This window comes from Camelina sativa, chromosome 12, assembly GCF_030686135.1.
Source record: "Camelina sativa cultivar CO46 ecotype springtype chromosome 12, ASM3068613v1".
In the NCBI taxonomy this organism is placed as follows: Eukaryota; Viridiplantae; Streptophyta; class Magnoliopsida; order Brassicales; family Brassicaceae; genus Camelina; species Camelina sativa.
Genome location: NC_141891.1, coordinates 39863190 through 39879242, shown reverse-complemented (window position 1 = coordinate 39879242; position 16053 = coordinate 39863190). Strand labels below are relative to the sequence as shown.

Below are 16053 nucleotides of genomic sequence, written 5' to 3'. Positions count from 1 at the left end.
TCCTTTCTCAACAGTCTACATAGAACTTCATCCGGAAATAGTAACTCCTTTGTTATCTGCCTGACACAAAAGCTTCATCTCGTCCAGCGTAGATACAGAACAACACACTGCTTCACCGGCTCAAGATCTCCCACCATCGCCAAGCAATCAATCAAATCAGCAAGTCTCAAGTACACCTGTGAATGAGTGTCCTGAGCGTACGACATGCCTTGATCCTGACTCTATAGGCGACAACATTTCTCAATCACAAGCAAGTACTTCAACGGTGTCACCGCCTAAATACACTGAGAGTGATGATAAAGAACAGACTGCTCCCATCACTAATTTACATCCAATGATCACCAGAGGAAAATATGGTATCCGCAAGCCAAATCCAAGATACGCATTAATGTCTCTCAAGATTTCTTATCCAGAACCGAAAACTATTTCAGCAGCACTGAAAAATGCAGGCTGGACTGGAGCAATGGGAGAAGAAATGCATAATTGCAAAGAGGTAAATACTTGGTCTCTAATACCTCCAGAACCTGATATGAATGTACTAGGAAGCAAGTGGGTGTTTCGTACCAAGTTAAACGCTGATGGTACGTTAAACAAGCTAAAAGCACATTTGGTAGCCAAAGGCTTTGACCAAGAAGAAGGAATATACTACTTGGAAACCTACAGTCCAGTAGTTCGAACTCCTACAGCGCGAATGGTCTTCCATGTTGCAGTCAGTAACAACTGAGAATTAAAGCAAATGGATGTCAAAAACGCTTTTCTTCATGGAGACCTCGAAGAAACAGTTTATATGAAGCAGCCAGCAGGGTTTATTGACAAAGATAAGCCAGATCATGTGTGTCTCCTTCACAAGTTTTTATATGGTCTGAAACAATCCCCTCGAGCATGGTATGACAAGTTTAGCACCTTTCTCTTGGAGTTTGGCTTCATATGCAGCTTATGGGATCCATCTCTCTTTGTGTACTCACACAACAACGACATGATTTTTCTATTGCTTTATGTCGATGACATGATCATCACTGGTAGCAACTCTAAAACTCTTACTCATCTTCTTGCTGAACTCAGTAAACAATTTTGCATGAAGGATTTGGGTAAAGAACACTACTTCCTTTGGCATACAGATTCAATATCTTCCTGATGGTATGTTTATGTCGCAACAAATATATGCAGAAGATCTTCTAGTTGCAGCTCAGATGGAGAATTGTGCTCCAATGCCAACGCCTCTGCCTTTGGAACTTGACAAAGTACCAGATCAACAAACAGAGTTTCCGAAACCAACTTACTTTCGGAGTTTAGCTGGAAAGCTTCAATATCTCACACTAACGCGGCCAGACATTCAATTTGCAGTAAACTATGTGTGTTAGAAGATGCACAAGCCAACAACGTCAGATTTTCATCTTCTCAAACGTATTTTGCGATATATCAAAGGAACCATTACGATGGGAATGATCTATACAAGGACTGGTGATTCTACAATCAGTGCTTATAGTGACAGCGACTATGACGATGACAAAGCTCTCACAGCCTACAACGACAGTGATTATGCAAATTGCAAAGCCACAAGAAGGTCTGTTGGTGGTTACCGTACATTCATGGGTTCAAATCTTATCTCCTGGTCATCAAAGAAGCAGCCGACTGTTTCCAAAAGCTCTGCTGAAGCAGAGTATAGAAGCATGTCTGAAACAGCCTCGGAAATAAAGTAGATGAGCTCTGTCTTACGCGATCTCAATGTTCCTCTGCCCACGACTCCTGAGCTATACTGTGACAATCTCTCAGCAGTTTACTTAACAGCGAATCCAGCTTTTCACTCTCGCACAAAACATTTTGATGTTGATCATCATTATGTTCGAGAACGTGTGGCATTGAAGACTCTAATCGTGAGGCATATTCCAGGTCACCTGCAAATAGCAGATATATTCACCAAGTCGCTCCCTTATGATGCTTTTGCTCGACTGAGACTCAAATTTGGTGTTGGCTTACCATCTACACAAAGTTTGCAGGGGGGGGGGGATGATAACAGAACAACACCAAAACAAGAGTTTTGGTTTCCTGCTCAAAACGGTGTCGCTCGGGAAAAGGAAGTAATGGGCCAGACCAATTTGATGAAGCCCACCAAGACTGAGTCATCTCTTCCAACGGCACTCTCACAAGATGACAAACAACCAGGCAAACAACCAGTCATTGAAGATCGTACGGACTACGAAGATCAAGCTGTCAAATCGCTTTGCCACCCTTGATCTTTGCAGCTCAAGAGGATTGTGACATCTGGTAGAACACTCTAGAGTAATCCAAAACACATCTAGGGTTTATGGTTTTTGAGTATAAATACTCTTGTAAAAGATACTCTTGAAGGTTAAGCAAATGAAAAATTAAAAACTTCAATCTTGTTAAAGTGTTCTTACTTTCAGATTATACAAGCAGAAATGAAAACTATGATTTATATATTTGTTGTTATCTAAATTTTATATTATTATCATTGTTATGTTGCCTTATTTTGTAATGAGAAATCGCCTATGGGGCCTGGGAGGAGGCTTATACATATGAGGAGCGAAGCATTAACTCATCTTCTGTTTTGTTGAAAAGACATTCTCAACAAAATGAGACAATCTATCAACAAATTTCCCCAGCGACTCTGGCCTATGGGGAGGAGTGTTATTCTTCTGAGAAGCGACGCAATTTGAATTCTGCTCTTGAGTGTTATTCATCTGAGAAGCCAAGCAATTGGAATTCTGCTCTTGAGTGTTATCCATCTGAGAAGCCAAGCAATTGGAATTCTGCTTTTGACAATCAAAGCCATTTGAATCAAGAGAAGAATAGTAATTCAAACTGGATTGTAGTCTCGACGTCATTAAATCTATAAATAAGTCAAGTAGTGGCTCTGACAATTCGCGATGTCTCTGAAATAATTAATGAACAAAAAGTTTTAAATATATCCTAAATCAAAAGTTTCAAATGTAACAAAAAAAAATCCAGTCATTAAAACATGTACACACCTTAGTAAGTTGTTCCCACACTTGGTCAGACATTATGGGCATTCCAGTCATTGGATCCCATGAACATGACTCGCATATGCTGCCGTATAGATTATCAAGATAAGAAATTCTCTTTTCTAAACTTTCCCAGCTGAGCTCATGACCGGTCTGCTCAGAAAAAGTTCGAACAATTTGGGTTTCATTGATTGGATCATTTCTCTTTATTTTACTCTCTTGGAGGAATATTGTGAGAAACGTTACGTCAAGGTCAGCTGTCCAAATTATACTCTCCTACGATTTAGAAAATGCAACGATTATATATATAATTTGTTATGACCCATTACTTTTTAATGTGTATATATATATATATATATGTTAATCCATATACACTTTGTGAGTCATGGAAAATAATTACTTACTGTTGTATTGTTATCGATATGGGATGTCATTTTCGACTATAAAAGTGTTTTGACCTGCAGATAAATTTTAAAAATATTTAAGTTGCTTTAACAGTTTAAAAAGAAACATTCTAAAATAACATATTTTTAGCTTATTTATTAAAATACCACAAATTTGATGACAAAAAGAAAACTTCAAAACTGTCAAAACCTTGTAATTTTTTTTTGCCAAATTGGTCTATGAATAATTCCTAGCTAAATGAAAATCCAAGATTTAGCTAGGAATTATTCATAGACCAATTTGGCAAAAAAAAAATTACAAGGTTTTGACAGTTTTGAATTCCTAGCTAAACCTTGTAATTTCCATTTCCATTGCCAATGATAATCTAAGAATTTGTGGCAATGGAAATCTTGGATTTTGAATATTTTTGGGAAAAGAAGTATTACATATATGGTAATTTAGAGAATCTCTTAAAACCAAATCGAAATAGAAGATTACCTTGGTAAAAAAGAAAAGTTTGTTTTCTGTTTTTCGAAGACTGTAGGTTGTTAACGACTTAACGTACGTTGATGTGTGAGACCTTCGTTAAATATTGATGTAGTTAGAGATATATATGTATATATATATATATGCATGCGCGTGTAATAGTCATTAATTTTAATTCAATAGGTAATAATAAATCATTATTAGAAATGATTGAGTAGTTCATCCCAAAGACAAATTCTATATATAGCATGCTGCATGCCTGCACGTACGGCAGTCAATATTCAAAGTGTGAAATTTATAATTTAACTTTTGTCCTACTTTCATTTGTTTATTTTTTGGATTTCAAAGAAATGTTTTCATGCCCAATCTGGACCGTCTAATCCCACCGGTTAACCCATAACCTGGATCATACTTCTCTAATTTAGGTTTAGTAATAATTATCTGGAAAAATATAAAAACCTAGAGAAGTTCACTTTTGTGATCCAGTAAACCGGTTGAACCGATTGGGTAACGGTTCACGAGAATATATTTGATGTTCAAAATAAAATATATAGAGTTTATTGTATTTTAGCTAAGCTTCTCCCTGGAAGAACTGACACTGCAATGAAGATGGCACCAATTTATGAAAAAGAAGTTGAAGAAGCTGAAGCACGCAGAAGAAGAAACCAATACTGTGAATTACTCATCGTTATTCTATAGTGACTTAAATCTATGTAAGTTTTGTTAGTAATCTCAAAACAAGATGATACATAGATCAAACCTTATTTATCTTTAGAAAGATAGAAAACTAAGATATAAAATGTAATAGCTTTATTGTGAAAGAAATGTAAAAGAGGAATTTGTTTACATTGTCACATAAATTAAAAAGTTCTTTGATTAATCTCATTCTAAAAAAAGAGTTAGCACCAGAGGCAACTCCCAAAAAAGATATATATTTTCTTTAATTTGTGAATAATTTAAAATATCATTGTAATTAGTTTAGAAGAGGCTTCCTGAATTTTTGAAATAGCTGGAAAGGATGTTTTTGAATAATTCACGACAAATTTCAAATTTGAAACTCTCTCAGGCACATAGAATTCATTATTCATACCATCGGCAAAGAGTTAGGAAAATTCATTGATCGTGATGTCTCCAAAAGGCGAATAAGAGTGGAGATGGAAGGATTTTTAATCAAAATTGTAGAGTCGATCGTTGGAGAATGTTGTTTCTTTATATGTTGTTGATGACCTAGTATAACAATCAAGGGCATTGATTTTTTTAGTACCAATTATTTTTATAGTCATCCATCTTTCGCGAGAGGTCATTGCATTATTTTGTAGTGCGCCGTTGTTTCTAAATGCGTGATTGTAGCCTAATTGTCGTTTAATATAACCAAGCCCCGTAGCTGAGAGAGGAAGGTGAGCTTAGAGAAAGAGAGAGAAGTTGAGAGAGTGAAAGATTCAAGTAATTTCTTATTTCTCATTAATGAACTAAAATGTACAATGTAAATGTTATATACAAGTATAGGCCTGGGCAAATAAACCGAACCCGAGGAACCGACCCGAACCCGACCCGAAAATACCCGAACCCGACACAAAACCGATTTTGTATAAATAACCAATCGGTTTTTATTTTTAAATAACCACAAGTATCGGGTATTATCCGAACCGAACCCGAGAACCCGTGAGTATCTGTTTATACCCGAGAACACGTTTATACAAGATATCACTGTATCACATATGTAGATTTGCGGAAATCAGTTTGCCTTATTCTCCTTCTTCGAATCCTTCTTAATCTTCCTAAAAAATCATAACCATGCCGAACTTGCCAGATTTTGTCCGATTTCAAGAATCTTTTGGTTTTATAAACCAAAACCCTCAAACTCGATCTCCAAACCTGTTTCCTCCGATACCCGATAGCCCCATCTTTGGGTTCTCCACAAACAGCTAGAACTCAATCAATTGTAAGCTTCCTTCTCCTCTTTATTGACATTATCGATTCTTCATGTCTGAAAGTAGAAACAAAACCATTCCTTTGTACTTAGTTATGATTTTAAGAAACTACGACAAATCTATAATTTTTAGTTTTATATTTCTTAGCTTTATTGTGTAATTGTTTTGATTTTTTACTTCTTTTAGATATATATCTTTAAAGAGAAACAATTTTTTTGGTTTGTGAAATTTCTGGAATTCGTTTCATATCAGAATGTAGCACCCTAAATGGCCTAAATGCAAATTCCTACAGTTAAGGACCTAAAAATTCTAAGATTAGGGTATAAATGATGCAAAATATGGACAAAAATGAGTGTCTAAAACATGTAAATCAGAGAGTTATCACAACCTCTTCGGAAGAAGATAATAGAGATTAGAGAAATTGGTAAACTAAAAGACCAGTAATAATAATAATAATAATAATAATAATAATAATAATAATAATAATGATAATAATAATAATAATAATAATAATAATAATAATAATAATAATAATAATAATAATAATAATAATAATAATAATAATAATAATAATAATAATAATAATAATAATAATAATAATAATAATAATAAGAGAGTTTCTCAAAAATAGCATCAATTGAAGTTTTTAATCTAAAATTAGCACACTTTCTCAAATGTTCCAAAACTAGCACAAACTTATAGATTGTTAATTTTTGGGAACATCTAAATTATTTATAAAACTAAAGGTTATGTCGTTTCTTCTCTGCTTCCACCGACACAATTCATCTTCTCAACCCAAACAAGCTCCGCCTGCGATTCCCATCACCGGAGAGAAAGAGCGACACAAAAGCTACAAAATCTTCGAGTTCTTCTCCAGCAGTATCTGATCGAAACGGCTCGTGGTATCCTCTCTTCGTTGATTAGATAAGATTTACACAGGAAGAGCTTTTCTCTGTCTTCTGGTTATTGTATCGTCGTTGAAACACGATTTCTCCTATTACTTACATAATCGAAGATTGTTTCTGAAGCTGCGGAAGTGTTCTTCGCCATGAGGAATTTTGGGGTTACTGAAACTGGTACTAACAAATCCATACATATTTTAAAATTTGACTCTCGTAATGCATTAAAGTGATTATAAGTCGTTAGAAGGATTCGACATATATAGCTCATGATTTTGTTTCTCTTAGGATTTTAGAAGCAGATTGAATGAGGTCGATGTTGATACCAGCAGAAGAGAGGTTCTTGAGATTAGCAATAAACCTCTTAAAAAAATGTTTGTTGATGCTGTTTAATTTTAGCTTTGCATTCATCATATTTGCTAGTCTTTGTTGAGGTATCTAAATTGTTCTAATAGAATTTGGAATCTAGAGAGAATGAAAGGCTGAAGATTCTTTGTATTGAATCGCTTAACAATTTTGTTGATCAGGTTGTTTATTTTGGCTTAGATTGGTACTTTTGAAGTGTTTCTTTTGTGAGTTAAACAAAAACATCTTATATGTTTATATGGTTTGAGATATATACAGCTTGAGCATCGTACTAAGTGCCAAAGCTTGAAAGAACTAAAGAGAGTGATTGGCTTAATTAATAATTTCTTATTATGAGAGTGATTGATAAGTACTCAGTTGTCTTATTGTACTTATAGTCTTATACCATGTTTTCATCTTTATTGCTTATTGCTTGTGTGTTGTTTATTGTTGTTTATTGTATATTGATGTATTTTTTAGTCACATTTAAAAATTCAGGAAGCATTATTGAGAATCCAAGAAGGCTTTCCTGAAACATATTCTCTGATAAAAATAACCTTTTATCGCAGGAAATAGAGCTTGAAGATTTTTTCAAGCTATGTGATCCAATTTTACTTTATTTGTTATTTAGACATGTATGGAACTTGTGAAACTTTTTAAGATTGTTTTGGTACTTGTATGCATTTTAATAGTGTCACATGTTTCTGTTAGCACTTTGCTTTACTTGTGATTGAACTTCAGGAAACATTATTTGAAATTAAGGAAGGATTGTATATAATTCGGGAAGGAGTGTATGAAATTTGGGAAGGACTGTATGAAATTCGGGCAGGACTGTATGAAATTCGGGAAGACCTTCATAAAGAATTAGAATTTCTTAACATCAGAATGTTCACAAAAATAAAATCAATATTCTTCACTAAATGGAGTAGTTTGCAATATATTGAAGCAAACCATGAATAAAAAGATAGGTCAAAACTCATTTCTTTAAATTTAAGAAAGATTTCATATTGCTTAGGAAGATGTCCTTGAGTTTTATGAAGGTCTTCCTAAATGTCTGAAACCAACACTTATGTGGCTAACTTTAGATTCCCAGTTTATTCCACATAACTAAATGAGAGAGGAAGAACAATAAACATATCATCATCTTCTATTTTATTGGCTTAATATAATAATTTCTTCTCTTTAGCAAGAGGAATCAAAGGAAGAGCTGAAAAAACTAAAGAAGTTGAGCCTTAAAAGTCTTAATCAAATCAATCATTTTAATCTCTATCTCAAGCCTCATTGTCTCCTTCGCAAACTCTACCTTCTTCTTCTCCATTACCATAACTTTCTCATCAAACACTCTAATATCTGCTACCACGGCTCTTGCTCTTTTCCTCTGCCTCTCACCACCATCTCCATAGTTGTTCCTTTTCCTCTTAAAGATCTCTCTCTTTGTCTTCATGAAAAGAGTCATTGATCCACCAACTCCAGCAAATCTATAAATTGTACCAGATCTTGTCAGTATGTAGTTAATACTCCTCAATTTACTATGTCTCTCTTCATCTTCTTCTTCATAATCCTCATCTTTGTCCTCTTGGTAGTGATTATTCGAATTTGGAGGCAGTCGTGTGAGAGAACAGGCTGAGATAAGAGCAAGGTTCTAATCCAACTCTTCCATTTGATTATATAAAGGCCAAATCGAGATAGATGACCATTCAACATTAGAACAAGCAGAGACGACGACGGCGATCTCTTCCCCGTGAATTGATTCTATTTAAGAGGACCACAATCATAGAGAGTCTCGTCGTGAGTCCAGAGTAAGGTTGGGTTGGGTTTTCTTGCTATGCGGAGTTTGTAGCGGCTAAAGCGGTGGAGTACGGTGAATCAAATAAACAAATCGTCTTGGCATTTCTCACAAAAATTGATGAGGATGAACTAATAATGAAAATCTCAGATGAAAGGAATGAACACAAGTTTTGCCGGAGAAATCTCAAATCGTGAATTTGATTTTACCACCACCGTTTGTAACATAGCTGCAGAGACTACGGCCAAACCATCAGAGCAGCATAATTGAGTTGAGACATAAGAAACGTAAACCCCTCTGGAGTTTTCTTGCCATGTCAGCAGAGTTAAGTATAAGGGATGACACAAAGAATCACAATCACTCCGTTTCCAAATTTTAATTTTCAATTTTTTTCAATTAGTGTTTTCATATTAAAAATGCTACATTTGGAATAATTGAAAATAGATGCTAACTTTGGAATAAAAACTTAAAATAGTGCTAGTTTATGGTATTTCTCTAATAATAATAATAATAATAATAATAATAATAATAATAATAATAATAATAAGAAGAATAATAATAATAATAATAATAATAATAATAATAATAATAATAATAATAATAATAATAATAATAATAATAATAATAATAATAATAATAATAATAATAATAATAATATTAATTCTACATAATACATTTGAGTTTCCACTAATGGTTGCTTTGTCTAATGTTTGCTTCTATTAATCACAATAATTATGGCTAAGGTTAGGATCCATTTCTCATTAATTAGTGGAACAACTCTAAATCTTTGTGCTTAGATTGCTAAAAAAGATTTAAACCCTCAACCCTGAACCCTATCATCACATATGTACATAAATCAGTCCACCATTTGATATCACTATTAAACAAATGAAATCAGAGAGTGTTTTTTAAAAGGGAGTTCTAACAAACACATGTAAGAAGAATCATATACATGATGAAAATTAAACTATTTACAATCTTATTTGATCAAATAGCAACAATTTTTTTTCCTTTGTATGTGGCAAACATGACAACAAATTCCGAGACATCGAAACAAAAATTGTAAACAATCCCTAAGATTTTAACTTTAAACATCTTGCTCTATTTTACAAAATTCTTTTTCTTTTGTTCACTTAACTAAACTCTTTGTTTTTTTTTTTTTTTTTTTTCGGAGACTATAGCAAGATCTTTTTTTTTTTTTTTTTTTTTTTTTACTTAAAGACTTAGAGCTAATTAAACTCAACCTTAAGGACTCTCTTCTTTAGTTTCTATTTATTTCCTCAACCCAACCCCAAAAAATCATGCTAACCACCTATCTTTCAAAACCGATTCTATTAGCTAGTCCAAATGATTCTAAACTTAGCTAAACCAAGAGCCAGTTTTTTGTCGACTCAATACTCTCAAAGTTTCACAACCTATAGCACAATGAAAAGGCCTCACTCAACAATTCACAACAAGGCTTGAAAGAAAGGTTTGGGTTCAAGGGTAGGAAAAACAATTCGGGTTAAACAAAAGATTGGCAAAATTGGAGTGTCAACCCGAGTTTAGAGTTACCATGAGCAAACATTCAGATCCCATAAGCAAGATAATTTAAGTTTAGGTTAAGTCCAATAATATAGAGATGATGCAATGTTCAAGCAAGTTTCACACAAGTGGAGGAAGCTTTCAAAAGACACAAGGTTTTAACCAAATATTTTTCATTTTTTCCAAAGATTGATCTAGCAACAATGAACTGTGATTAAGGGCTATAGCTTCAATCCTAAGGTGTGACTTTAAACAAGGTAGTTTTAATCATTGTCCCCTAAAATGCATATGCAACAATCTTATATGAAGCAATCTAGACTCAATCCTAATATGTAAATGCAACTATATGAACAATCTTGGTTTTTTTTTTTTTTTTTTTTTTTTTTTTTTTTTAATTTTCAAATTTGTTTTGGTTTTTTTTTATGCAAATAGATGCAGACTCAAATGAATAAAACTAGTATGCAAAAATTTGAAATTAAGAAAATAAGAAAATAAAACACAATGTTAAATACATTCTCAGACCCTCTCCCAAACTTAAATTACACAATCCCTTGTGTAAAGAAAAATCTGAAAAAGAAGTCTGAGAATCACACAAAATGAAACAAAATAAAATGCAATGGTATAAACAATGATTTGAATGAAAATGGTACCTCATGGGTTGGTGAAGAAGGAGGTTGCGGCAGCCTCCATGCTCGCTAACGTGTACCCAGGATCATCACCGGCTTCAGAAGGTGCCGGAATTCGCTCATCAGAGAGCTCGGTTATGTGCACGGACGACTTGCTCGGACTAGCATCCGAGGGGTTGATTGGGTAAGGCATCGCGTAGGTCATCGTGTAGGGCATCAGGTAGTACGACAAGTATGGTGGAAGAGGTCCGGAATGTTCACCAGTGTAGCTGCTCGCAGGGTGCATCGAGTAAGACATTGGATACGGCATTTGGTAGGTCTGAGGGAAAGGACTCGAGTGGTCACCCGAATGTGTGCTCGATGGAGGCATTGGGTATTGCATCGTGTACCCCGTCAGGTGAGGCGTCGGATAGGCATCCGAATGGCTTCTCTGTGATCTATCGGATCTGGTGACACCTTCCTCTGCTTGGGGCTCGTAGGATGACGCCCTATGAGGCTCTGGAGGTGCCAATCCTCGGATTCCTCCTAGTTGTCCGCTCCTCCCCATCGATGTGGGTGCATAAGTTGAAGTGGGAGCTGAGGCACAGCTTGCCTTGTTTTGCAACTCCCTGATCGGTCCTCCCATTACCTTCACTGTGTCGGTAAGGTCCTTTACTTTCATAGCTAAGAACTTATTCATTCTCTTCAACCATCTGATCCTCTTGTGAGCTTCTCTCACCCCAACTGGTTGCTTTTGAGAGCAAACATACTCCTCAAAATCATAGTCCTCCGAATTGTCTCCTTGTCAGGGTTGTACAGCTCCTCCAATGGTAGCCTGAAGTCTATATTCTCCCCTAGCCGGATTTTTGCGCACACGACGTTAGGCAGAATCATTTGAGTAGCTCCGACTGCTGGATGAACGAACTTGAAGAGCAACCTATCATTTGGCTTCTCATAAGCCAAGAATCTTGCCAATGTGAGGTAGTCAATGTCTAGCCATCTCGGCTCATGTACCACTCCCTTCAGGGGCACATCGCAAGCTACCAAAATTGGTGTGACTAAACCTCCTATTGAGATCTCTCCAGCTCCTTCCCGCCTCTCAAATTTCATTGCCCAGGATTTCAGATACAAGAACAGATCAAGCAACACAAAAACCAAACTAGTATTTGCAACATCCCCTACTAGCGGTCTACAATCCCTAGCATTATCCAAGATTCCACACAAGGCTATGTCTAGCATTTGGAGCTCATGATTATTCAAATTCCCAGTTTTCTTCCTAGCAAATAGAGTGCAAGCTAGGGACTTGTGAAAATACCTCAAAACAGGGTTCCTTATTTGAGCAGATTTGGAGCATGTGGACTTGTAGGGAGGCTTATCTCCTATTGTCAGTCATAGGGATTTCATTTCCTCTTTGTTCACTTCCATATTTTCTCCACTACCAGCCTTGAAACCATACAGCTCCTCCATCTCCTTGAAGGTGAGTCGGTATTCCTTGTTTTGCACGGAGAAGGTGATGAACCCGATCCCCCCATCGGGTAGCAGGGTCAGGTGGTCTTCAATATAATGTAACCGCAGCGTGGAAAGGAAGTGAACCGTCTCCTCCTCGTAGACTTCGAGGTTGGCTCGCATCATCTGGCCAAGGTGGCACATGTCAAAGAGAAACTCGACATCTCTAACGATTCCAAACTGTTTCATCGTTTCGCGGTGGGGGTACCGGGTCCCAACGAAGCTCATCTTGTGGAGGACCTTGAATAGCTTGTCCGGACTCTCCACCTCTCTTTGCTTCAGCCTCCTCGATGCCAACCCGGTGTGTTCTCTCTGCTCCTCTTCGTGGTCAAGACTCTCACCCTCCATGTCTCGATCTTCTTCTTCCGCCACCCTCTCAGCTACCTACTCAGCCTTTTCAGAAGCTGGTCTCTTCCCTCTTGCAACTGCGGCTCTGCTCATCAACCGTGAGGTTTGGTTCTCCTCCCGTTCTCTTCCGTCGGCGTATGAATCGACCTCCATTGGTTCTGTGACAGTTCGCTCGGACGTAGACAGGTCCCTACGTCGAAGATATTTACGGACAGCACTCGCCACCAGGCTTGGTGAGCGAACTCAGGGGTCTACACGATTGGCTGCTCGAGCACCCGCTCGGGTGACGAATCAGGTTGAGCATCGGGTTTGGGATTGGAAACATCCACTCAGCGGTTGGGAACGTGAAACGTCTCCTCCTGCCTGGGAATCGCGAGCATCCACACCGTCACCTCCGGTTCTAGCAGCGGCGGAAGTAAACTTAGATCCCTTCTTTTGATATGTCCTCATCTTTGGAGCCATTGGTGATTCCTTGGAAAAAAGAAAAAGATACTAAACCGAGATCAATAGGGTTATAGGAAGAGAGAAGAAGTTTGGAAGACAAAGAGTTTTAGGGTTTAGAGAAAACTTATGGAATTATGAAGTTGTGGAGTTGAGACTCCTTAAATAGAAAGGATTGGATCCTTGGGCTTCACCGAGAGTGGGCTAGGGTTTTGTGGAATTCGGACTCCACTCGCCGCCTGAGTGGGAACACGATCAGATGCGTCGGGTACCGATTCGGGTTTAGCCTCGGGTTCCCCAAAATTTCCTTTTTCCTCTTTTTTTTTTGTTTTTTTTCTTTTTTATATAAATATATATGTAAATTCATAGAAACAATATATTATTGTAAAAATCCAAATTAAACAAGATAAAATAAATAAAATGAAATTATAAGAAAATAGGGGATACCTTTGGGACTTTCTCCCAAGTGAGCTTGTTTTAAGTCACTAAGCTTGACTCTCCATGCTCTTCAAGCATGATTTTTGGAAGGGAGAGGTTTTGGGATCCTCTCCACTGGAACAGACTGATTCAACCGATTTTTCTGGTCTTGTCTTGGTTCCACAGCAAATGTAGTATTAGCTTCTTGGCGATGCTTGATTCCTCTTGGTTTTGTCTAGATGGAGAAAACTTGACCATCAATGGTTGGCCTTTTAATTCCTTTCTTGATGCCAAATTCCATTTTGAAGTGTTATCCATGCTCAATGCTGATCTGTCCCTTTTTTTTTTTTTTACATCAATCACTGCACCTACTGTTGCCAAGAATGGTCTTCCTAGGATCAGTGGATCTTCTGGTTCCTTATCCATATCAAGGATCATGAAATCTGTAGGAACTTCCACTCTTCCGATCCTGAGAGGCAAGTTTTCCAGGATACCAATGGGGTGTCTGATTATTCTATCAGCTAGGACCAAATACATGCTACTTGGTTTAAAACTGCTGAAACCCAACTTGTTGGCAACTGAAAGTGGCATGATGCTAACCGAAGCTCCCAAATCGCACAAGCAGTTGTTGAAAATCCGAAGGCCTATTGAACATGGCAAAGTAAAAGAGCTAGGATCCTCCAATTTCTCATCAATTTGCAGTTCAGGATCTAAACACACTCCACTCCTCAGAATTGCATTCCCAATCTCTTTAACAGCTTCCTTTACTTCAATTTCCAGTTGAGCTGTCTCCTTGATGATTTCCTCTCAAAGTGCATGTGGTGGCAAGAGCTTAGGAGGTGGGGTTTTTCGTTTGGACATACGCTTTGCAAGCGCCTCTAATTGGATGTCAAGAGCTGCTCAGAATCTTTCCTCGAATTCCCCTTCCTCATCTGCAGGCAGTTGAGGTTGATCGGTCATCTGAACATCTACCCGATGGATCATCCGATCACCATCATCGGGTGCGTCATCGGGTGCGTCATCGGGTGCGTCATCGGGTTCAGCCTGGAGTGGTACATTGGTTTGTGATTCTCGAACCAGAGCTCAATCATCAGCTCGATCAGCCTCCTCAGGTGAAGGATCGGGTTCATACTGGTACTCATAAATCTCACTGTGATCCATATCCTCCCCATCTAGAACATCGCTGTCCTCAGTGAGGTAGTCATCAACATCGTCAAGAAAGATGGCCTGGGCAGTAGCACAATCTTTTGGGTTCTGAACAGCTTTACCTGGAAGCTGGTTGAGTTTTGGAGGTGGTTGGGTGTTGTGTTGGCCTTCTAGGTATCTTAACTTAGTGTTGAGAGACTCATACTTGGCATTCAGGTCATTGTACCAAGAATCGGTCTTGTTGCTCATCTCCGCAAACCGTTTTGCATTGTCCATTGCTGCCGATGCTTGACTTTATATCATCTACTGAATTAGTCGCGTAAGTCAGCTTCTTGAGACTGGTTATGTGGTCCTTGCTGTGGTTGGAATCTAGGTGGTGCAATTGGTTGGTGGTAATTTCCAGGATACTGCTGCTTAGGAGCATAACCTTGATTGTATTGGACAAAAGGCTTTTGCTGGCCTTGGTTGCCTTGGACTGCGGACGGGTAGATTTGGTCTTGAGGGTTTGCAACATTCGGGTTACGTTATGAGAGATTCGGGTTCAGTTTGTAGTTTTTGTACCCTTTATTGTACCCTCCTTGATTGTTCATGTAGTTCACATCCTCTAGCTGAGCACTCTCTTCATCTTGTCGCTGAAACCGGTCTTCCTCTGAGATGGAATGGACATGTTGCTGCTGGTTGAGGAGTTTGTCCAATTTGTCATTGAGTGCTTTCATGTCGCGCTTGTACTTGGCATCATCCTCTCCAGAAGATCGAATATTGCGATCATACTCCTCATTGTAGTGCCCATCAGATTGGGCTAAGTTCTCCACTAGATCCCAACCTTCATCAACATCCTTGTTGAGAAAATTACCATTACTAGCAGTGTCCAGCAACATCCTTATCTTAGGGACTACACCTCGATAAGTGTACTTAGCAATGAAGAATTGTTGAAACCATGATGAGGGCATCTGCTTGTGTATCCCTTGAAACGTTCCCAAGCATCACTGAACGTCTCATTGCTTTTCTGAACAAAGCTGGAGATATCATTACATAGTCTTGCAGTTCTGGAGTTGGAGAAGAATTTGGCAAGAAACGCCTTTTTGCATGCTTCCCAAGTGGTGATGGACTCCTTGGGAAGTGATTTCTCCCAAATGTGTGCTTTGTCACCCAAAGAAAATGGGAAAAGCCAGAGCTTGAATCCATCTTTACTAACTGCATTGATCTTGGTTAGGCTACAGAGCCTGTCAAACTCATCTAGATGATCCAATG

The 16053-nt window shown here is 37.6% G+C and overlaps 1 long non-coding RNA gene, 1 other non-coding gene and 1 pseudogene across 2 annotated transcripts; 2 read left to right on the top strand and 1 right to left on the bottom strand.

Annotated features, from left to right (window-relative positions):
• The first annotated feature begins 6550 nt into the window (after nucleotides 1–6550).
• LOC147933371 (uncharacterized) lies at nucleotides 6551–8062 on the top strand. The gene is made up of 3 exons (XR_015573537.1): nucleotides 6551–6861; nucleotides 7599–7664; nucleotides 7771–8062. It is a non-coding gene; the product is annotated as an uncharacterized LOC147933371 (long non-coding RNA).
• A 183-nt stretch (nucleotides 8063–8245) lies between these two features.
• LOC147933370 (uncharacterized) lies at nucleotides 8246–11644 on the bottom strand (annotated as a pseudogene).
• A 4090-nt stretch (nucleotides 11645–15734) lies between these two features.
• Nucleotides 15735–15841, top strand: LOC147933369 (small nucleolar RNA R71). Its single transcript, XR_015576817.1, has one exon. It is a non-coding gene; the product is annotated as a small nucleolar RNA R71 (small nucleolar RNA).
• Nucleotides 15842–16053: the final 212 nt, after the last annotated feature.